General features: G+C 49.4%; 1 long non-coding RNA gene across 2 annotated transcripts in view; it reads left to right on the forward strand.

Moving 5' to 3' along the window:
- The window catches only part of LOC146861753 (uncharacterized), a 119761-nt gene that overhangs the window by 8020 nt on the left and 89299 nt on the right, over positions 1 to 22442 (forward strand). For both annotated transcript variants that reach the window (XR_014978043.1, XR_014978044.1), the window contains exon 2: positions 11051 to 11105. This is a non-coding gene — a long non-coding RNA (uncharacterized LOC146861753). The remainder of the gene's footprint in view (positions 1 to 11050; positions 11106 to 22442) is intronic.

The following is a 22442-nucleotide window of genomic DNA, read 5'->3' on the forward strand; positions in this document are numbered from 1 at the left end:
GAACTCATCTTCACAAATCCAGGATTTCTCTTTGGCTTCTAAGAGCAGGGCTAGGCATTCTCTAGATATAGTGACTAACTGCCTCTCATTTGTTCGTACATAGTGTTCCTTAATATTAAGCATTTCTAACATCCTGTGTTCATAGTCCAGGGTGTTGAAAATCACCACCCCACCTCCCTTATCGGCAGGTTTAATGGTGAGATTTCTGTCTGTTTTAAGGGAATTGAGGGCCTGTCTTTCTGCTCTATTGATGTTATTATGTCCCATAAATTTGTTTGATTTGTTCAAAATTTTATGGATGTCACACTCAACAGCTTTCTCAAAAATTTCAACATTTTTGCCAATCATGGCCAGACTCGGGGTAAATTGAGATTTAGGCTTAAAGCCCGAGTGATTAATGCGTTCAAGAGTGTCCCTGTTTTCAAAAAATCTCCTCAATCTCACTTTCCTAAAGAAGGCACGCAAATCCTTTTCTAACTGGAACTTGTCTATTGGTGCTGATGGGACAAAGCTAAAACCCTTACTTAGAATACTAATTTCTATTTCATTAAGGGATTTATTGGATAGGTTAATTACTGGTGCTCTGTCTGTCGCCAATATCGTTGGCTCCTGGTGCGCATATATTCCTGTTGTTGAGGAGGACCCCTGTTCATCTGGCCTCTCCCCGGATTCCCATTGTAACGTGGTCCTCTCCTCGGGCGCGAGTCTAAAAAAAGGCACGTAATCCCTAGTATTGCCCCTGTTCACAGGTTCGTCTATTGGTATGCTATAATCTTCACTACTTGAGCCAGACGTGTTAGAAAAGGTGACCTGTTTTCTGCCACCTCTGCTATATATTTGTCTATTTGGTGGTTTCTCCCAGGTCATGTAATTTCTCTGTTGGAAATAATTCTCCCTGAGATATGTGTAAATCTTTTCCTGAGAGAACCTATCCATATCCTTTCTCAGTTTGTTAGTTTTTTTATTTAATAGATAGTCTCTATATCCTTCCACATCTCTATTAATATCCTCTAACTTTTTTTTGGCTTCTTCTAATGCAGAACAATTATTTAACTCTTGCTCCAGTTTGTCAATGGCCTCTTTCTCAATTATGATAAATTCCTGGGCAGTCTCAATGATCAGAAGCATCCAATCACGGCTGCATCTATTCGAAATCATAGCCCATGTCTCCAAGAACTTTCTATTTTCTATAAACAGGCCCAGGTCATTGCGGACCTGTAACCCAATCGGGATTGTGCCTGATTTTACATATTCAATCAAGAATTCGGCATGGGCCTCAGTGCGTATTAGTTTCTTTTTTAAATTCAGCAGCTTGCCCCAGTTTTCACCTTTCCCTGATATAACGGTAATTTTATTCCCATTTTTTGTATTGATGATTTTATTTAGTTGGTCATCACTAAAACCAAATGTTCTGAATTGGTCCATATGTGGGCAAAAAGCTCTCACTCGGACTCGTACAATAAAGGGGAGTATACCAACGCGAACTCTCCAGCACCAAGAGCTGTACAAAATGTTTCAAAAGAGGAGAGAGGGACCCCAAAGACAAAGGAGAGGGGTACCAAATATGACCTTAGTCAAAAAACAGAGCCTCCTTGTCATCAATACAAAGCAGTCAATACATAACAGTCAACGTACCTTTCACACTGCAAGGGTGAGAGTGGACAGCACAGATGTAGTCACAATGTAGTCTTAGGATGTCGTCCATGGAAGAGGTTTCAAGATAGATCTGGGTGTCGTCCGCATAGAGTTGGAAGGGGATGTTGGATTTTTTGAGTATGGCGGTGAGTGGTTCCATGAAGATGTTGAAGAGTTGCGGGGAGAGGACCAATCCTTGGGGTACACCCCTGTTGACGGGGCGTAGGTCCGACAGGATATTGATGTTTTTATCTTTTGGGTGTGCTTCTGTAGAAAGGAGGTGAACCACTGCCTAAGACCACTTCGTCCGCTCCCACCTTTTCTTGTAGTACTTTAATGAGTAGTTTGTGGTCAACCGTGTCGAAGGCTGCCGATAGGTCTATGAGTAGACCGCATTGGTCGTTGTCTAGAGAGTTGCAGATGTCATCTATGACGTTGCGGATTGCTGTCTCTGTGTAGCATCCTTGTCTAAAACCAGATTGGTGAGGGTCTAGGAGATTATTGAAGTCCATGTGTTGTGTAAGTTGGGAGGAGAGCACACCTTTCCAGGGTTTTGGCTAGGAGAGGGAGGTTGGAGACGGGTCTTAAGTTCAGATCATTGGCGTCCAAGCTCGGTTTCTTTAGTAGAGGAGTGACTTGTCCGACTTTGAGACAGTCCGGCATGACTCCCGTTCTCAAGGAGCTATTTGTAATCTTGGTCCATATCGGTGCTAGGGTGAGATTGATCTTTTTGGCCAGGTGGGACGGATCGGGGTCCGAGACGTGAGTTGAGGGAGTCGCACTCTCAATCATTCTTGATTATCTCCGCTTCAGAGATGGGGTTGAAAGATTTCCATTTGTTAGGGTGGTGCTTTGGTGTGGTAGCTTCTGTCACGGTGAGTGGGCTACTGTCCGGGTGGCAGAGGTGGACGTCCAGGGAGAGCTCAATCTTTGTGATTTTATCATCGAAGAAATTGGCAAAGTTATCACATTGGAGTTTGGAGGCCTGCACAGAGGATGCGGGGGGCTTTGATGTCTGACATTGAAGAGTTCTTTCGGCCTGTTTTTTTGCATTGTCAAGGGCACTACAAAAGAAGGACTTTTTCTCGTTCTCGAACTGATTTGTGTCGATTCAGTAGGATTGTGGACGGATTGTTCCGCCAGTCTTTCTGCAGCTCTAAGCGGTCTTCTTTCCGAGTTGATGTTGAACCAGGCTCTCGGAGGGGTGTTCTGACTTTTCTTTTTCAAGGGATCCAATTGGTCCTTGATGGAGGTCATATTTGTGTTGTTTTGTGAGGTGAGGTCTGTTGTGGAGAGGTTGTCTGTGGTGATGGGGAGGAGTTCGCTTACCTTTTCTTCTAAGTCACTAAGCAGAATTTGATTTAGGTTTCTCGCCCAGTGGGGGGGTTCGTGCGTGGCAGGCATTGGGTAGTTTGGTTGATATAGAATTCAGTGGTGGTCTGACCAGTTCACTGGTAGGATGTGGTTAATAGTGACTGTGTCTGCTTGGGCTATGATGGCATCCAATGTTGATCCTCTGTTATGTGTTTGTTCTGTACAATGTTGGGTAAGATTGGTGTTATGCAGTAGGCCATTCAAGGTTTGAATCATCGAGTTGCTGTCCTCATTCCATTGCAGGTTGAGGTTACCAAGAATTATGCTGTTGGAGTTCCGGAGTGCACAGTGAGTTATCAGTACGGAGAGGTGTTCACCAAATGCGGTGGTGTTGCCAGGTGGATGGTAGAGGAGATGGCATGGTAGAGTTTTGTTTTCCATCATCTTAATGTTGGCAGTTAGACATTCAAATAAGTTGTAGTTGAAGGAGTCCATTTCAGTTACAGAGATGTCCTTGTGAATGATTGCAGTACCCCCACCTCGTATAGAAACATATTGTGTTTGGTATCAAACACCTTGGAATCATACCTCCACACCGGAAGTATGATTCCACCCTTCTGAAGCGAGCTAAGCCAAGCTCGAGCAGAGAAGGGCAGCACAATCGACATCCTGTCACAGGGAGGTGTGACCACCTCCCAGATAGGATTTAGTGTATTGGAGCTCGGTGGGTGCACTCTGAGAGTGCCTGAAAGCTTGCACCTGGGGCACATTTGGTGTCCCTGTGCATAGTCCTGCTCAAATCAGTTCTGGGAGCCGTTGGTGCCTGCTCTGGTGCGAAATTGGACAAAGGACATGGGTGTAACCACCCCTCTGTTCTGACCCTCCCCTAGGAGGTTCCCCCGAATCTGTCCAACCCTCTCCCGTGGGTACAAAAGGGCTTACATGACTGTAGCTCTTTAGATTTTACGTGGGCAAGATTCTATAAGAAGAAACAACTTACCTTCGACCGTCATTCTGAACTTTGCTGGACTTCGACTGGGCTCGACTTCGTCTCCCTCTCCGTCCAAAGCTTTGTCCGTGCCCTTTGCTCTATACAGACTCCGTGTCAGGACCTGTGGTGCACTAAGGACAACTGAAGAATCTCTCTTGGGGTGAAGGAGTCACTCCCCTGCATTCGCAGGCCCCTCAACGCAACTGAGCAGTCTGCTGCTCCCGAGCTCCTGCAGACTCTGTAGACTCCAGCAGAACAGGAGGTGGGTTTCGAAGGTCCCGGAGGTTGAGCTGCCCTCTCAGCAAGTTTGAGACCAGTATCCTTCGTGGGGACTGCATTGCCCGAACCCCTGTGCACCCCATCCATTTGAAAGTGCATATGCTTGTTGGCAATTCCCGAGCTTGTGCATTGGACTCCGTGTAGTCCTGACCCTGAGCAGTATTTCCACCAAAGAACTCCAGCCTCCTCGTACTGAGTGCTCCGTGGTCTGGTACTTTGTGATCTTGCTGGAGGTCCCCTCACGGCTCGTGGTCGTTCGGCCTGTGGATCCTCCAGGGGGTTATCTTGAATTCTGTTGGGCTTTCCTGGTTGCTCCAGATGTGTCCTGACTCCCCATTGCCTGGTGAGTCTCCTGGACCTTGAGGAAAAGTAGGTCGCACCCCCTTACACTGACCTGCTCCCTGCTGACGAGAGGCAACTACCTCGAAACACGTGTCCAGGGATGGCTAACGCAACACATACTGTTCTATTTACATTTCGTGGCATAGGCGTACCCGCCGTCGCCACTATATTTCCCACAGTCCTTTGGGGCAACTTGCTGGTGTGACGAGCAGTGTGCGACCTACTTTTCCACAGTCTCCTGGACCTTGCTGGTCCACACTGTAACCTGCTTGACCTTCCTGCGTGGGTTGCCTTTGCCAAGGCTTGTTGGTGCTCCCGCCGGACACCGACCCCTCAGCACTCGACATCCTTCGTGGGGCAGCTCCCATCTGGCTCCTGGTTGTTATCGACATCTCCTGGTCCTCATGGCTGCAGAGTCGAGCATCCCTTCTTAGCACCTGAAGTACCCGACATCGGTGGGCATTCGTCCCCCGAGCCCATGGTCACTCTGAAGTGACCCAGACTCTGTCCACTCTGCTTTCAGGTTCCTTCCTACAAGAATTCAGCCTTGGATTCCACTGAACCCTTTTTGCCTTCACAGCAGCAGCTCTTCTTCTCAGCCCTTCATTGAGAATGACGGCGGTTTCCGACCATTCCAGGCCTATGCACCAGGCTCCTCTGAGATGGGTAACTCTGGTACTATGGTATCCATGGGTGGGGTGGCTCTCTAACCTCCTAAGTTCCAAAGGTATTCCTCGAAGTCCTCATAGAAGGGTCCTTAAACTGTAAAATTGCAACCGCAACTTCCCCGTAGAATTGTACGCAGTCCGTAGTTGTGTTAGCACACTGCACCCGTACTCTGTGGGGTCCCTGTCTACTCACTTTGGGTGGTTCCTTGGGGTCCCAACGATTCTACGTGCCCCAGACCTTGTCTTGACCTGAGTCGTGGTTGTTATACCACTATTTTAGTATATGGTTTGGTCTTCCCCCTGGAGCCCACTGTGTATTGTGCTACTTACAACTGTTCTATTGATCTCCTTTCATTTAATTAATGCAGGAGGTGATATTCTGGTCAAAAAGCTGCTTTACTTTCCTTCAAGATTAAACCTGAAGGCTGCTCTCCACAGCTACCACTAGGATAGCTTTCTAAAGGTTATCTTTGACCTCGTACATCATAAGGGTCGTTTGGACTGGTGCAAGGTGCCCACTTTAATTAGTGGACATCATATACCAGGCCAACTTCTCACAATCTGTTTATCAATATATACAATGTGTTGTAGCTAAACAAATCAAAATGCACCAACAAGACAGCTTCAGAATTTCAAGTCTGTCAGAAACCCTAGCACCATCATCCCTCCAGGAATTTTTGTTCCATTGATAAGGAGCTTCTGGTGGGCCCAGGCATTCGACTATCTTGATGTGGTGGTAGACCCTTCTCCTATTTGCCTTCCTCTTCTGTAATAGATTTGCATGCTAGCTATTTTCAGGGCTCATCTTGTGCAGGGACTCTGTCAGAACCCACACTTTGCTCAGTTTTCTCTGTTCAGTTGTTGGCTAGCCCACCTCTACAGCCCGGGTCTAGCTGGAACTTCAGGGAGGCAGCAACCGGTGTCTCGAGGTCCAGGAGGAGAACGACCTGCGCCGCCTTACCTGCTATTCTGGATCAGTGCTGCTAGCATTGTGGTACAGCTTGAATACAGCATTATATAGTGCCTGACCAGTTTGGTGTGCCACCTCATTATAGATAGCTCGGGCACCTCACAGGCCTTGAAAAATCATTAAAAAAGGTTACCAGGACCACTCCCCGCTCCTGTTGCACTTCGACATTCTCCCGAGGGGGAGGGTAGGGTGGTCCCGATTAATCCCTGGTACCTGCGTGACCCCACCATTCGCGCAGAGTTGGTGAAATCCCTTAAGCGATATTTTGACGATAATGTGGGGTCAGTGTCATCGGCGGTCTCTCTGTGGGAGGCTTTCAAGATGGTACTCCGGGGGGAGGCCCTGTCCCTTATTTCCCATTCCTGGAAGCGCGAGCGGGAGGAGGTGACCCGTGTTGAAACTGAGATAACCGAGTTGGAGGGTGACCTAGAATGTGGGGTGACGGATGACAAACTACATGTTCTCCGACTCAAGCAGGCGGCCTATAAGGCCCTCGTCACGGAGGCGGCCAGGGGCCTCAGTAGAGAGCAACAGGGGAGACTGTATGATGTGGGTGATAAGGCTGGGAAATTGATTGCGTGGCTGGATAAAAAGGAGAGAGCGAGTCGAGTTGTCCCGTCGATTGAGAAACTGGATGGTGTGTGTGTCACTGAACCGGGAGAAATTGTTGATTGCTTCGCTGAATATTTCCGTGGGGTGTATTCCCCGGTGTCCTCCCGCTCGGAAGAGGATTCCCATGCCCTGCTCAGGGATATCGCGCTGCCTTCCCTTTCGGAGGAGGACAGTGTCGTTGGACGCCGCCCCAACATCTGAGGAAATTGCCCTCGCCATACGTTCGGTCGCTTCCGGCAAGGCCATGGGTCCTAATGGTCTTCCTATCGAATTGTACAAGCTGCGACCGGACACGCTGGCGCCGCATCTCCGTGCTATGTTCCTCGCGGCCCGTTCGGCGGGTTCCCTCCCGCTAGACCAGCGTCTGGCTACTATCGTGGTTATTCACAAGGAGGGGAGGCCGTGGGACCGGGTCACGTCCTACAGGCCCATTTCGCTGCTGAATGCGGAACCCAAAATTCTCGCCAAGGTGTTGGCCAATCGGCTGGTTGGCGTGGTGTGCGATCTGATTCACCAGGATCAGTCCGGTTTTATCCCTCATCGCAACACTGCGCTCAACCTGCGGCGCTTGCATGGGGTGCTCGCGCGTGTCCCGTTCATATGGGAGCCGGCCATTTTGGCGTCCCTGGACGCCACTATGGCGTTTGACACACTTGAGTGGCCATATATTTGGGCGACGCTGGCGAACTTTGGGTTTGGCCCGGGATTCATCGGTTGGGTGAAATTGTTGTATTCCAGACCGCTGGCGCAGGTGGCTGTGAACGGTAGAGTGTCGGCTCCGTTTGAGCTGGGCAGGGGCACGCGGCAGGGCTGCCCGTTATCGCCGCTCCTCTTCGCGCTTGCCTTGGAGCCCCTGGCGGAGTGGCTGCGGTGGAATCCTTCTATCCGTGGTCTCCGATGGACCCCTGAGTATGAGGACCGCGTATCTCTTTACGCTGATGATATTCTTTTGTACCTGGCTTCCCCGCGTAAATCGCTGATAGTACTGGTTGATGTATTGCACTCATTTGGCCTCAACTCTGGCCTAGTCATCAATTGGGCTAAATCTTGTGTGTATGTCCTCTCTGGGGAGGCTCCTATCCTTCCGCGGGGTTGTCCTATCCAAATTGCTCCGCGGGGATTTAGGTACCTGGGTATCTTCATTACCCTGGACGCGGAGACCCGGTATAAACAGAACTTGCTTCCCCCCCCTCCAGCGCCTGAAGGATGATGTCGCGCGTTGGAGGCGCTCGCCGCTCGGCCGGGCGGCATTGTTTAAGATGATGTCGCTGCCGTGTTTCCTGTACGCCTTACAGAACACAATGGACGTTGTCCCGGCGCGGTACTTTCGCGAAGTGGAGAGTTGGCAGCGCCGCCTGTTCTGGGAGGGTAGACCGCGTATCGCCCTGGCGAAGCTGACGCTCCCGTGGTACGACGGGGGGGTTGCCCTCCCAGACATCAAGCGATATTACTGGGCCTCCCAGCTGGCTGCGATAAATCACGGCCTTTACGGGCCCGCTCTAAACCCGGCCTTTGAGATGGATAAAATGTTACTGCCGGGCGGCGACTATAATCGGGCGCTTTATTCTAGCTCGCTTGACGCACGTCTGACGGGCCCCACGCGGGTCATGGTGCGAGTGTGGCACGCGGCTAACTTGGCGATGGGGTGGAAGGATCATTTGATACCGGGCGACGCCACTAAACGCATCTGAGCGGCTGGGCTCCCTGTGGACCTCGAAGGGTTTTGAGAAGTGGGACATGATAGGCATCAGCAGGGTGGGCGATCTTTGGACGAGGGGGGGATTCAAAACGTTCGATGTGCTGCAGACGGAATTCCAGTTGCAGGACAGGGAGTACTTTCGATATATGCAGATCCGTCCTGCGTTGTGCTCCGTATTCCCGGACGTTGCCTCCATCCCGGAGTACTCCCCTCTGGAAGATAGAGTACTAGATGGGCATGTACCGGACGGCACGATTTCATTAATTTATAAAAAACTCATCAATGATCGCTCGGGACTGCTGACTGGCCTTCGTGAGGCGTGGGGGGCTGATGGATTGGAGCTGGATGACGAGGACTGGGTGTCTGCGGTGGCCTCCCCGAAAGAGGTGGCCATACCGGCTCGCCTTCGCTTCGTCCAGCTCAAGATACTCCACAGGGTCTATGTTACGGGGCCGAGTCTGATGCGTATGGGCTATGCTGTGGACGGGTTGTGTAAGCGTGGGTGTGGTTCTTTGGGGACCTTTCTCCATATTTTGTGGGAATGCCCGGAGGTGGCGCGATTCTGGCGTGGTGTGCATGAGGTTTTGCAGGCAGTTACGCATGTGCCGCTGCTGCCCGAGGCGAGGAGATGTCTCCTGAATGTGTGGGAGGCAACCGACTACTCAGTGCCGCAGACGTGGTGGGTGACTCTGGGATATATGGTGGCCAAGCGTGATATTGCGCAATTGTGGGGTTCCCAGAGGTCACCGACTGTCTCGGCGTGGAAGGACAACATGGATTGGTGTATGTTTCGGGAAAAGGTGGTGTATGTTGCGAGAGGTAAGCCTGGGAAATGGGTGAAAGTGTGGGGCCCCTGGAACGCCTACCGTGGGGGAATCTGTACCCCGCCGCTGATGCCTGATCCGTCACCGGCCCTGTCTCCTTAGCCTGCTTGTCTTCCTGGTTCTGGGCATTGAGTCCACTTTGTCTCCGTCCCGACCTATCCCCCCCCCCTTGATATTCCTGTGTATCGGTAGGGTCCCCCCCCATGGGAGCACATGCTATTGTTTCCGATTGTGGGTTGCCTTGTGGACTTGTTTTTTCGTTATTTATATAAAAATGAAACCGTTGTGTGGGGTCCGGATGGTGTGGCTGCCAACGCTTCTCTCAAGTCCTGTGATCCCACTTCTGCCGCAGCGTGTGTTCTATACTGTTTGTATTATATGCTCCTTTTGTTTGCTAGCGGCCGGCCTGAAGGTTGTAGGCCCATCTTTGTGTATCTTTTGGATTCTGTAATAAACGGTTTCAAAAAAAAGAAAAAAAAAAGGTTACCAGACTAGCCGGTCCAATGACTTGAATAATCTACTTGACCTAACTAATGCTCTTGACCCCCCTAAACTGGTCACAAATTGTATGTTCCTGAGCAATTTTATTTATTTTACTGAGCCGCTTATTTCTTCATTATTGTATTTTAGAGCACTGTCAAATAGGTGGGTTCAGCATGTCTTCTGTACAAAAACACATTTGGTTTAATAGACTAAACTTTTGTATAATCGGAATTAAACCTACGTAGTGTATACATGACCCCTGACCTGCCTCTTTGTTCATGAACAGCATTGTCATAAGGGCGGGGCATGAATGTTGGTCAGTTCATTATGAAACTCACTTTTTATATTAAAATTATTCTACAGCGTGATGTGATATCGCACTGTTTAAGTCTGCACATTTTCTATTAACATGGCCACAAAATTTCCCACTGATGTGCACTTTTACTGGTAAAACTATGTTATGTAGTGTAAACTGGCTTTTTGCAGGTTTACCCCTCTTCTTGCCCCCATTTCGACTGCTAGGTACTGCTGTAATGACTTTGAAATACCCTGAGCCCTGCTAATCGGGAATTGGTGTATATGTTCTGGCACCTTACAATTGTGCATGGTTGATTGGCTTTTGCCATAGCCTAACTTATTTGTAACCCTCTAGTTTATGGTACCAAGGGTACCCAGGGCCTTTAAGATATTGTCCCATGAGGGTCTGCAGCACTTGCGTGCACATTGAGTTGGAGACAGTAAAACTTGGCTCCTAGACCTCCTCTGGAAGGGCAGTTTGCAAACTGTTAACTCAACTTTGCCATTTAAAGCAATGACTTATCCCAATCTCATTTTCTACTATGTGTTAATTACTCCTATGGGAGGCCTTTCGAGTCCTACGGCAGGGTGCAGCATATTAGCAAAGTAGGACATGTGTTTAACATGTACAGAAATATGTATTTTATATGGTTACTTATGATCGTGAGTAAAGTGACTTGTTGATAAATATTTTTATACTTTTGAGAATGCAGTTGTGGTTATCCTTGGTAATTCAGTTTCACTTCTACACTGCATATTAAGATGTAAGACAGATTTTTTTGGGGATGGGGGGCCAGTTTTAATAGTATGTCTATAATTTTCGAGATGAACATAAGATTGTAGTTGGGGACTCTGTAAATCCGTTACAAATTGACTCTAGCAGTGACAATTATAAATCTTTATTGTGCGTTTTGTTATTTATTTGATTTTCTTTAGTTTGCCAGGTACTCTGCATTGCTGGTTGGGATGATCTATGGAAAAACAAGATATGGTAAGTTTGAAATCACCTATGTCTTGATCTTTTTTTTGTTGTTGTGTTTTTTGTTCCACATTGTACTTCCAGCAAGGCCCTTTCCTGAATTCTTTTTCAGCAGTGTCAACACCGTCAAAACCTTATCCGACTAGTATGTTATTAGATTCTCACATACTCAAAAATACTCCCTAGTTTCACCACAGTTGTTTGTGTTGGGAATGAAAACAAAAAGCTGTTTCCAGGTGAGGAGTCGCCTATTTTTTAACAGTACCTCTTTTAAAATCCAGCCTCTTTGTTCCTTACAACACATTTCACACAATGAATATATTAACCTGGTCAAAGCAAGCAGGCCTGCCAGTAGCCTTTCTGACCCGAGTCCACCTCAAAACCTTCAAGACGATTCTTCTAACATCTGCTGCCACTCCAGTAAGAAGAATCATCAACGCCTTAACTACTGGAATATTTGCAGAAGAACTCAGTCATGCACTCGCCCATTACTGAAGAAAACCAACTTGGACCAGCTGAACCCTGACCTCTACAGACCAATTATAAATGGACATTTCCTGGGCAAACAGATAGAAAGAGCCACGTTCGCCCAGATATGACAATTAATTGAATATCATGCTGTACTTTCATACTTCCAAACGGGATTCCATCCGAAATCTGCCCTCCTTGCCATCTGGGATGACCTGAAGAACACAGTCAACCGCAACGGCGTTGCTGCGCTGCTTCTCTTGGACCTCTCGGCTCTTTTGACATGGTTGAACAGGACAGTCTGTGATACCGCTATTGCCGCATCACAGGAGGCATCAGTTTTCGCGGCAGGAGCCGCTTGCTGCATTCTTTCCCGCCAGCCAATCAGCGCCAGGGGCGCTTTAAAACTCAGCGCGTCGGAGGCCAGGCTGGGCAACGTTGTTAACATCTACCAACGGATTTGAACCGAACGAACGATGAACTATTAAGGTACTGTGATATTAATACACCTCCCTGTAGCCTTGCTTTGTTTTGAGTGAGGGTATTATGAGTAGGCCTAAGTCTGGAAATGGGCAGGGTGTAGTGGGGACTCTAGATGCTTTTCTATTGAGGGCTGAGTCAGCACTCCTCCATGAAATCGAACTTAGAGTGGAGACTGTCCTTGGAGCCTCAAAATACCAATAATCGAACTGCTCCCATCATTTCTGACGTTACTGCTCCAGTTCCCCAACCGAACCTGGAAGTTAATGTATCACAAAATAATAGACTGCATTTAACTGCCTCGGACTCTGAAATCATTGATGCTCCTGATATGTGATAATTTTGATAATTCCGAAAAATCGTCCAGGCCTAATGTTGTCACACTGGGTCAAAAAGCTAAGACTAATCATGTGAATAGTCTTGCGCCGCCCTCTAAGAGAAAGGGACAAACCGTGAATAAACAATTTCCCAAACCCCTAGGGTGCAGAAATAAACCTAATGATATAGAGCATAACCAGGCGCCTGCTAAAGCCTGTGTTGAAATGGCTTCTAGGGGGGGGGGGTGTGTATTACCAACTGAGGTTGATTTTTGGGAAAAATTGGAAACCACGGTTGCAGCTCTTTTAGACCCACTGATGCAAAGGCAACACCCATTGAGGTCAGGTTATCGGATCTTGCAAAATCCGTGGTAAGCCGTTGCCAAAATACAGCAAAAAGTAACGGTGCGGAGTACACTGTTAGGAATAGGACTGTGGACCAACAGAAACCCTGTGATAGAAGTAAAAACCAGAATGTCCTGTTATACTCAAGGGCAGCAGGACAAATATTAAATAGCGGTGAAAACTCTTCCCGGGTAAAAGATCCAACCCCCATGTATGCCCAGATTACACATGCTCCAAGTGGCTCTCGCACTAATAGCGAGAGACATCAGACCCCAAGTATCATGGAACGTAGGTTGTCTGATCAAAGAACCCCAGGTGGCCTACATACTAACTTACATTTACCACCTGAAGCGACTCCCTACACCGTAATACTAGCTAATGTTCCCCCACTGTCACCCGGTGAATCAGAGCACTGGCCTGCACCGAGGAACAAGTCCCTACATTTTCCTGAGGGAAAGGACGGGGATTGATGAAGTGTTTTTTGTGGAATTCAAAATGGTGCGTCGGATTAGGTGGGTGGGGAAATCCACAATTTATTTTTCATTTTTTTAGGTGACTGTATAGTACTAACTTTTAGATCTCCATGTCTAGTTAAGACAATCCTAGAAAGGACAAACACCTGGCCTGTATGTTTATGGGGGGTTTCTATCTTACCACTGGGTTTCTTTTACCAGCCGCCTAGACCTCCGTGGTTTGTTGTGGTTGTAGAAAAGGAGAGATTTAGACAACCTAATCCGTATTCTATGCATCCTCCTGCTACGAGGCACTAAGTTGTCTAGGAGATATAGACTGACTGGCCCTAAACTTGAGTGGTCCAGGGAAAATGGATATCACAAACAATGAATCGGCGACAGTCCCTAATTCATTAAACGGTATAATGGACTTCTCTCATTTACCTGATCAAGAGGACATCTTAAATCGCTCATTATGCTTGTGTTCAGAAAGTGAAGGGAGGGTTAGTTGCGATGCAAACATCGTGACAGCAGTGCAGCCCATTTTTAATAAGGATGGGGAAGGGGCAGCAGGACATCATCAAAATGCTCGCCCACTGAGACTTATCTCATGGAACATTGTGGGTATTGGACCTAGACTATCTGATGAGGTTTGGTTACAATATATGAAGACATTTGATATCATTTGCACCTAGGAAACATGGAGCAAGGATGACGCTATTATCAATGGTTTCCGTTAATTCAACGTTTAGGCAACTCCATACACTGCAGGGAGAGCGAAGGGAGGCTTAGCGACGCTGATCTCTGTTCAATATGGATCTTTAAAGATTGAAAACATAGTTGATTCCCCCTGGTATCAGATCATTCTGATCTGTAATCTGATTGATGTCAAAATATATATATTTTTTTAATTTTTTTTTTTTAAAAGATTTTATCGTGCACAAAAAGGGTTACAAACACGGGCCTACAACCACCAGGGCCGGCCGCTAGTAGTCGAAGTGTTCCAGCATATCAGAAAACAATGACTGGCCCACAGGGGCTCCGCACTATCACAGTAGATCAGACTGCACATAAGGGAAATCAGAATACACACTTTTAGTATAAATAACAACAAAAAAGAAAAATACAAAAATACAACAAACAAGGCGAATCGACTTATGAAGGGCGGCGAACACCAGCCGGGGGAGTCAACACCCAACCACCCGAGGGCGGTCAATAAAAGAAGACCTGAGAGGGAGGGGGGGCCACGAGAGAACCAAATCTGTACTCCAAAGTACGAGATACACAAGGAACCCTCAAGGATCAGGGGGACGAGGCAACCCCGGACGTATCCACCAAAGGGGGAGCACAGATAGACCCACGATACGCGTTCCACTGCCCCCAAATTCTACCCCAAGCCCCCGGTTTACCACGAGCCACATACACCGTTTTCTCCCTGAACATGCACCAGTCCATGTTCTCCTTCCAGACGGATACGGTGGGAGGCCGCTGGGAACCCCAAAGCTGTGCAATATCTCTCTTTGCAATCATGTTCCCCAAGGCCGCCCACCGAGCCTGAGCCGCATTGCAGTCATTGGGCTCCCATACATTCAGCACACAACGATGCACCTCCGGCAGTAGAGCGACCCCGGTGACTCGTCTCATAATATCATGCACCCGGCGCCAGTATTCCGCCACCTCACGGCATTCCCATAGGATATGGAGAAAGGTAGCACTGAGCCCGCAGCCACGCTTACAGAGTCCGTCGTCTGAAAACCCCATCGAGACCAGGCGGGGGCCCGTCACATATACACGATGGAGAGTCTTAAGCTGGACCAGGCGGAGACTGGCCGGGATGGCCACCTCCTTAGGGGATGACAGTGCAGTCTGCCAGTCCTCATCGTCCAGCTCCACCCCATCTCCCGTCCATGCCTCCCGAAGACGCACCAAGAGGTCAGCCCGATTGTTTATCAGTTTTTTGTAAATCAGGGAGATAGTACTGTCGGGGACGTGGCCATCGAGTATGCGGTCCTCGAGAGGCGAAGAGGAAGGGACCGTGGTCCCCTCCCCAAAGACCGAAAGCAGGGCGTGCCGAACCTGTGCATAACGGAAGAACTCTCTGTCACTAAGCTCATACTCGCGCTGAAGCGCCGCGAAGGATTTAACCGCACCTTTAACCCACAGGTCCCCCACTCTGCTGATGCCGATCGTATCCCAGCGCTCGAAGCCTTTCGTTGTCCAGAGGCTTCCCAAGCGGTCTGAGTCGAATAGAGGAGTGGCGCACGTTAAACGCTCACTCCAGCCCATAGCTACGTTAGCCGCCTTCCATACACGGACCGCTATCCTGGTAGGGCCCGTAAGGGCCCCACCAGCAGACCGCGAGTAAAGCACTCTGTTATAGTTACCGCCGGGGAGCAGGAACTTATCCATCTCATATGCCGGGTTCGAACCAGGAGCGTACATAGCATGATTAATGGCAGACAGCTGGGAGGCCCAATAGTACCGTCTAATATCAGGAAGCGCGATGCCCCCGTCATACCAGGAAAGAGTCAGCTTGGCCAAAGCGATACGCGATCGCCCGTCCCAAACCAGTCTCCTCTGCAAACTCTCCACCTCCCTAAAGTAGGCCGCAGGAATGACATCAAAGGAGTTCTGGAGTGCATAAAGGAATCTGGGAAGGGACATCATTTTAAACAGTGCCGCGCGACCAAGCGGAGACAAGGGCAGCTTACACCACCGAGCCGTATCTGCCCTCAAACGCCGGAGTGGAGACAGGAGATTCTGCTCATAGCGGACCGCCGGATCCAACGAAACGTACACCCCCAGGTATTTAAAGCCGGACTGAGATATTTGGAGCGGAAGCCGAGGTGGCAAGAGAGGAAGACCACCAGAGATAGGATACACACAAGATTTGGACCAGTTAATTATCAGACCCGAGTTTTTCCCGAAGGAAGTAAGGACATCAAAGAGAACATTGAGCGACTTCCGCGGTGAGGTGAGATACAAGAGAATATCATCCGCGTACAATGAAACCCGATCCTCGAAGCCCGGGGGCCCACCGGAGCCCTCTAATCGAGGGCTCCCAACGGAGCCAGGCAGCGAGCGGTTCCAGGGCGAGAGCAAAGAGCAGCGGGGACAACGGGCACCCCTGCCTAGTTCCCCTCCCGTGAGCGAAAGGCCGAGAAACCCGCCCATTGACAACCACCTGAGCCATTGGTCCAGCATAAAGGAGCTTCACCCAGCTAAGGAACCCCTCCCCAAAACCAAACTTCGCCAAGACGGCCCAAAGAAATGGCCATTCAATGGTATCGAAGGCCATCGTGGCGTCTAGGGAAACCAATATGGCCGGTTCAGCGAAGTACTCAGCCCTAGCGAGGACGCCGTGCAGACGCCGTAAATTGAGAGCGGTATTACGATGTGGGATGAAGCCACATTGATCCGGATGTATCAAGTCACATAAAACGCTCAGCAGGCGATTGGCGAGGACCTTAGCAAGGATTTTGGGTTCGGCATTTAGCAGGGAAATAGGCCTATAGGAGGCACAGCGGTCACGTGGCTTACCCTCCTTGGGAATCACCACTATAGTAGCCAGACGCTGGTCGTCAGGAAGGGAACCCCTCTCGAGCGATTCCTGAAACATATGACAGAGGAAAGGCGCGATTTCATCCGGGCGCAACTTATATAGTTCAATCGGCAGACCGTTGGGGCCCATAGCCTTGCCCGAGCGGAGGGAGCGAATCGCAGTAGCTATCTCTTCGACAGACAAAGGGGCATCCATCAGCTCGCGGTCCTCGACGGATAAGCCGGGCAGGGCAATATCCCGAAGCAGAAGACGAGAGTCGTCCTCATCTCAGACACCGGGGAGTACACTGCACGGAGGTGGTCAGCAAAACACTCAACAATCTCACCAGGCTCAGTCACACACACTCCATCCGACACCCGAAGCTCCGGGACCACACGATTCACTCTCTCCTTCTTGTCCAACCAGGCAATCCGCTTACCTGCCTTGTCTCCGGCGTCATACAACCTACCCTGCTGCTCCCTATACATAGTCTTGGCAGCATCAGTGACGAGAGACTTATATTCAAACTGCTTCAGGCTGAGGGCATGCAGCCCATCCGGGGTGACGCCCGCCTCCAAGGCTGCCTCCAGCCCCGATATTTCAGTCTCGAGCGTCACAACCGCCTCTTAACCCTCTTGGCCTCCACTATCTGGGACAGGGCATGCCCGCGGAGCACTGCTTTGAAAGCTTCCCACAGGGACACTGAGGACAACACCGACCCCTCATTCTCAGAAAAATATTGATCAATCGACTTAATCAGGCTATCACGGATCTTGGGGTCTCGCAGGTACCAAGGGTTAATAGGAGCGATCCGCCCAGCGGACCGCGACCCGGTGTCAAAAAGCAACCACAGTGGGGAATGATCAGAAATACCCCTGGCCAGGTGTTTGACCTCTCGAATCCGAGTAGCCTGGGCCGGGCATAAGGAAATAATCCAGTCTGGAGAGACTCCCATGGGCCCCAGAGTAAAAGGTGTACTGACACTGTGTCGGATGCATTAACCTCCAACAGTCCACCAGACCGAAGGTCTCCAGGAGCCCGCCCAGCCACGCCTGGGCAGCAGGGAGGGCCCTGGGCGGATGACGGTCCAGGTCACCCGAGACAACCGAATTAAAGTCCCCACCCATAAGCAAAAGACTGTCAGGAAGCCCAAGCAACATACGACCCAAGTCTGAGAAGGTGGAGTTCTGGAGGCCCGGGGGAACATAGACAGAGATCAAGGAAAGGGACTGCCCCTCCCACCTCCCAGTCAGAGCCACATAGCGCCCTCTATCGTCTGGGACCACCCTGGTGATCTCCAACGGAAGTGAAACTCGCAAGAGAATGCCCACCCCTCTCGAACCAGTGGTGAAACCAGAGTGGGCCACAAGTCGATATCCCCCCCTGTTCATAGCCCGACAAACATTGCCAACCAGATGCGTCTCCTGTAAGAACACCACATCAGGAGTCAGACGACGCAGATATTGCAGCACAACACCCCGTTTGATACGGTCCCCCAATCCATTGACGTTCCAAGACATCAATCTCAACCCGTCCGCCCCCCCCCCCCCCCCATAGATCAAGGGCCCCCTAGCAAAGAGCTCAACACCCAAGGATGAACCATAGCCAATACTTCGCCTTGAAAACAAAAAACACAAATCCAAACAACCCCACCCACCCACCAATCCCCCCCCAACTCCAACACCCCCCACCCTGCACCCCTGCGGTCCAAAAAACCACCCCAACTTGCAGTGTGCCTGTCGCCCTACAAACCCCATTCTACGAAAAGACCCCAGAGGAGGGAAGGGACCCGTCCCCGCCCGCTCCCCACACAACATAGTGAAACAAAATGCACAAAAGCAGTAGAACCCAGCCGAACAGTACAACATGGCAGAGTCCGGGACCATAAGTCACTCCAAAGGAGACCCGCCACCCTCGGTACCGGCAGAGGGCCCAGTCCGGTCACCCCGGTCCGGCAGCGAATCCAGCCAGTCACTCACAGTCGCAGGAGAGTCAAAAAAGGTAGTCCGATCTTCATGTTCCACTCGGAGCCTTGCAGGATAAAGCATAGAGTACTTGAGACCGAGGTCCCGGAGACGCCGCTTCACCCCCTGGAAGCCCATCCGCTGTTTCTGGACAAGTTGGGTGAAGTCCGGGAAAAAGTTAATGGACGAGTTCTCATGTCGGACCGGGCCATGGACCCGTGAGGCCTGCAGAATCGCGTCTCGGTCTCTGTAATGGAAAAGTCTCGCAACGATAGGCCTCGGGGGGGCACCCGGTCGCGGCCGGCCACCTGGGACTCGATGGGCCCGCTCCACAGCGAAAAACTTACTCAGGCCAGCGGGAGCAAGATGTTCGAGGATGAGCTCCTCGACCAGGAGATCAACCGGGCAGTTATCGGAGGTCTCCGGAACGCCTATGACGCGGATGTTATTGCGGCGGGCCCGTCCCTCGAAGTCTTCCAGCCGCCGGGCCATCAGATCATTGGCCGACTTGAGATCGCCGAGAGTGGCCTGCAGGTCCGACACGTCCGTACCAAGGGAGGACGTCCGCACATCCAGCGATTGAACCCTCTCGTTAGTCTTAGAGAGATCCGCCCGGATTAGCGTAATGTCAATGGCCACCGTGTCGATTTTACGGGCCAAGGCCTCGTACTGCGTAGCGATGGTCTCTCTGATGCCCTTAATGGCGCCCATGATGTCCTGCAGGGACAGATCCCGGAGAAACGGACGGGCCACCACTGGTGTCCTCCGGGGGGACAGTGGCCGTCCCGGGGATCCTTTACCCTGAGTGTAGCGGTCCATGTTGTTCGTCTGGACCGGTCCCCCACGTAGGGATGTTTTGGTCTTACGCCTCTCGGGGTCCCCCTTGCCTCCCATGAGAACCTTGATCGCCGAAGGGGACCACCGAGGAAGCGTCGAGGTGGCACAGGCCAGGCAGACGCGTGTCGCACCACAGGCCGCAATATGGCGGAGCGAAGGGACCCCCGTCAATGAGCACACTGGCAGCAGACGAAGCCACCGGCATCAAGCGAAGGCAAAATGAGAGCCCAGTCGCACCAAGCAAGTCCACAGTCCAGCCCCTCAAAGACCAAAAGTGAAACCGAAAGTGATGTGACGGCCACTGGCACAGCCCCGCTGCCGTTGTTGTTCAACTACGCCCCGGCTCCACAGATCACCCTCGCATCGGGCACAGCCGTCGGGTGGGCCTCAAAAGTTCAAACCACCATAACTCCGGATTGCCAGGTCCGATTTGATTTCCGAAAGGAGTTTAGTGTTCAGCCAGCATTCGTCTCCCAAATTCCATCACCCAAGTCAGGATAGAGTCAGGATAAATTCCGAGGAGCAGCGAGGGTCCGGGGAGCCCTGTGCTCACGCGACCATCTTGGATGCACGCTAGGCTCCTCCCCATGATGTCAAAATATTATTGATTAACTTGTATTATAATATATTTGATCAGAATAATTGTGAGGTAATTAACACCCTCAAAGAGGAAATTGATAAGGCTGCGGTTAAATGTTTTCCTTTGTGTATAATATGGGTGGGCGATTTCAATTGTACTTTGTGTCAGCATAGTTTGCAAACGGTATGTGGGCTCCTAGATACCGAAAACCAACCGCTTTCCCATTTTAAGCATTCTCCACAGGGTGAAGCATTAAATACCATCGTTGTTGTAAATGAACTATGTTTTGTTGATGCTCTGGTTTGTACCCCACCTATAAAGTATCCCACATTTTTGGGAGGAGGTAGGGCAAGTACTATCGACTTTATGTTGATATCTTATAAATGTATCCCCTTGGCAGACAGCTTTGTGTTAGAACCTAACCCTACTAGTGATCACAACCCTCTTGTTGCTTGTCTGTACGTAATGGCTCCAAAGGGTAATAGTGATGAATTCCCATTAACATATAATCCTAATCAGGGGGTGAGATTAAAATGGAAAAAAAATAAATGCACTACAATTTGAGAAGGATATTGTGAAATCTAATTTTAGTCAAGTTATGACATGTTTATCCGATGATTCTACCCCGGAGGTGGTTATACAGTGCTTTGAAGGAATCTGTAAAGATGTGTCCAATGATTTAACAAGAACAGTGAAAATCAAGGACTCACATGAAATTAGATGATTCGATGCTGAGTGCTCCAGAGCAGAAAAAGACCTTAAAGCCCTGCACTCAGTCCCACGTGATAAGGACCTAATTAGGCTAACAAGACAAACCTATAACAAGCATTGGCATAGCCAATAGGTCTCGCCTTTGGGATCTTATAAGTGTTTAGCCATGCAACACTTGATGTTGTTGCACCAAGGATACTGTGCTGGATAACTAAACATTTATAAGGTCCCAAAGGCGAGACCTATTGGCTATGCAAATGCTTGTTTGTTTTGACATGGTCATTTGACTACATACATTCTGAGGAACAAGTAGATCCCGGTTTCAATCTCATAGTTCTCCTTGACCAAAGTTTGAGATCCTGGACAATATATATTTCCCTATGCTTCATGACCTTATCACCACAATTGGCTGCGCCTACAGACTGGGTACACCAAATATTAAGCAACATATCAACATTTACAGAGTTTTACATAACTATTTGTGACGCTTCAGTTACATACCCTGCGATGTTGAGGCTTTGTCATAACCAAGCATGCACTTAATCTTTCTCTGAATGTGAAAGAATCGGGTGGATTGATGACAAAGAACACAAATGGTAAAAAGCACACAGAAAATTATCTCCGTTGTAAAAGCCAGGACCGTTTAAGTGGTAAACTACAATGCAACTATTGGCTACCGAATGACGAGAATACTTGCAGAAACCAGGCCACCGAAGTTTCGAGTTGGACAGGAAAACTACTGTAAACTAGCAGAACATATCGCTATCAAAATGTTGGGAGCATGGTCGCTATCGGATACAAACAATTGATATTTGCCAAAGAATATTGTAAAATGGTGGTCTGAACCACTGGAATAATTTAGCTGAAAGTTATTAGAAATTAAATCATCTCAAATTTAAAGGCTATAATGAAACCATTCTGTCTGGACAAACGTTTACCCGTTCTTCCCGTCATTTTCTTTCCAGCATATATCAGCCTACAGCGATTACAAATGAATGGCTTAATATGCATATAACTAACATAAAGGGAACTCCTGCCCCAGTACTGCTCGACTCCCCCTTAACCAACTGTGGATTATACTCATCCATGCCAAGAATTTCAGATACGCGAGCAAAGCATCTATGGTGTTACAGCAGACGAGGGCAATGGAGAAACAGTTCATCCCTCTAATCTAGCGGAAGCTGGGGGAGCCAATAGGGGGCCATGAGACTATCCACCTGCTCCACACTGTTAAGAGTAAGACCTCTCACAATCCTCTCCCTACTACTTCTATTTTACTATGTACCTATAGCTGAAGAGTAAACCGTAGCAAGGGAGGACAGCTTGGCTTCATGGGAAGATGTGTTTCAGGTCTTTTAGCATGGCTTAAGAAGGTATGCATACCATAGGAGGGGGAGAGGTTATCAGTAGGACAGTGTTTGAACTGGAAAATATTAAGCACAGGCATTCATTGAAATTTGCAGTAATCTATCTCTGAAAGGAAAATAGTGTTGGGATTAGAACGGCAGAGCCATTCAGTTGTGCCCATTTCTATGCTTATGGCACCATAACAGAACCTAGAATGGCAGCAACTCAGGCTTGTCCTCACAATGTTAACTCCCGTTTGTCTATAGCCTTTTAGGTCTCGCCTGACCCAGCGCATGCGCTGGTCTGG

The sequence above is a fragment of the Triturus cristatus genome, chromosome 2_2, assembly GCF_964204655.1.
Source record: "Triturus cristatus chromosome 2_2, aTriCri1.1, whole genome shotgun sequence".
Taxonomy (NCBI): Eukaryota; Metazoa; Chordata; class Amphibia; order Caudata; family Salamandridae; genus Triturus; species Triturus cristatus.